Genomic DNA, 2,347 nt, shown 5'->3' with positions numbered 1-2,347 from the left:
CCGGCGGCCGCGGGGTCTCCACAAGCGCCGTCCGAGACCCCGGAACCCCGCCCCCGGCGGTGGCGGCGGGTCCTTACCGCGCAGAGGCTTCGGGCGGCTCCCCTGCCCCGCTGCGCGCCGGGCATTTTTTCCGGGAAACTTCTCTCTCAGTTTGTGAGTGTTGAACCGGGCAGCAGGAAAAGCGCTCAGCGCCCGGAGGCTGCGACCATCCGGGAACTTCGCGGTGATGTAAACCCTCCCCCTCGGCTCCCCGCCACCCCCCGGCGGCCCCGCCACATGTGGACGCGCGCGAGGCCGCTGCCGCCGCGGGCCTTCGCCCTGTGCTCGGGGCGGCCACCCTCCCTGCCTGGTGCTGAGGCTTTGCGCCCACAGCCTGGGTTCCCACAGGATCGTGGAGGGAACGGGTTGGTAGGAGGCTGGGGGGTCCCTCTTCCCCTGCTCACAGGGAAAGCCTTTCCCATTACCTTCCCCTGTTCACAGAAGAGAGGGTACAGTTTTGAGACACTTTAAATTCAACTTCTTTTTTTAAAATGGTGTAAAAGCTACTTCCTTCCCGCCCTCCCCCTCTGGTGGGTCACATGCGTGGCATCCAAAGAGGCCCAAGGTCCACAGGCATCTCTTCCCCCCAGCTGTGTGGAGACAACGTGCTGCCTTTTCCCTGGAAAGATCCCCTTATTGGTAGGGAATCTTTGAGTCGTTTTGCTATTAGTGGGGATGGATTTATCATCAGCCACCTACATCCTCAAATATGACCTTCCGTGTGATCAACAGCAAAAATTGGGAGAAATCTGAGGCCAACCAGTGTTCACAAGACTGACCAGCTCTGAAGGCTTCCACTTCCAGACCCCAAAGAAAAGTTAACATTAAGACAACACAGTAGAATGTGTGCATTTGAAAAAAAGCAACAAAAAGTTATGATCAGTATAATAACCCTTTAATCATATAGTTAAAATACCAAGGCTATGTGTCCCCTTGAATAAAAGCAGAAAAGGGGTGAATATATGCACTTCAGACTTGATATCTTAGGCTGAGGAGGAGGTTCATCCTTGACTCCATGCTTTCTCTGCTCCCTAACAATTCCCATGTGCACACTTGTATCTGTACGTGCTTTTAACAGATACAATAACCCTTCTGGGAAAAAGATTTTATAACATAGGTAAACTCTTCCCATTGACAAATTTTTGTCCCAAAATGTGCCCATCATTCTAAGGTTCATTATATATTTGCCTTTCTTTTTAAACCATTTCTATGGTAATATACAACTATTATGTCTTATATAAAATGAAGGCAAGTGATTTCAAATATCAATATATCAAGATTTCCAGACCTGAAAATAAATCAATAGCAATTGATCACAGTGGGGCATGGATGTTAAGCCCAGGAGCTGCCTGATTTCCTTGCTAGCTCTCTAAACCTCAGTTTCTGCTCCAGTAAAATAGAGACACAGTAGTTCTACCTCCTAGGATAGTTGTAAGGATTAAATGGGATAATTCTTCCAAAGATTAACAGAGTATTGGCACACAGTAGAACAGGGGTCTTTGTTTGTCTTTAACTTACCAACGTCCAGCCAAGCCCCTGGCACTTTATAAGGGATTAATTAAATATTTGTTGGGTCAAGAACTCTCTTGGATTTATGTCTTTCAGGGATCCATGTGAGTTTTTGGATTAATATACACAGAAGAATATTAGGAAGGTAAAATACATGCCCCTCCCACATAATTTCAATATTAAAAGCCAAAAATAAATGGTGTTCTAATTGTCCATTATTTTGAATCATTCCTGTGGGATAGAGAAATTAGGTTTACCCAAAGAATTTGTTCTTTGTCATTGGTTCCTGAAGATAATCTATAAAACCTTGGAATCTTCGCAGTGATTGAAGTGTCTTTTATCTATAAGGCTCCAGATCATGCCTGAGGGTTTATGCTAATGAGATGACTCTTCGGTGGAGATTGGCCAGGCCAGAAAGACCCACCATGAGACATCCGCCAGACCTCAGGGGAGGTAGACTGATTCAATCAATTATACCTACATAATGAGGACCCAATAAAAAAACTCTGATGTGAAAGCTCCATGGGCTTCCTGGTTGGTGAAAGACAGTGATGCATGTGGGAGTGTAGCACGTCCCTCTTTGGGTCATGAAAAGTCTGCAATTCTATTCTTCAGAGATAACCACTGTTAATAGTAGGGTATATATTTTTACCATTTTTTTCCTATGTATTCTTATTTTTTTAAATTTCAATATTTATTGAAAGCCTAATATTAATTTAGTTTTCTATTGCTGCATAGCAAATTCCATACATTTAGTGGCTTAAAACACCACCAGTTTATTATCTCACAGTCCTGTAGG

This window comes from Trichechus manatus, unplaced genomic scaffold, assembly GCF_000243295.1.
Source record: "Trichechus manatus latirostris isolate Lorelei unplaced genomic scaffold, TriManLat1.0 scaffold00037, whole genome shotgun sequence".
NCBI classification, from domain to species: domain Eukaryota; kingdom Metazoa; phylum Chordata; class Mammalia; order Sirenia; family Trichechidae; genus Trichechus; species Trichechus manatus.
Note: the sequence above shows the minus strand (reverse complement) of the source record.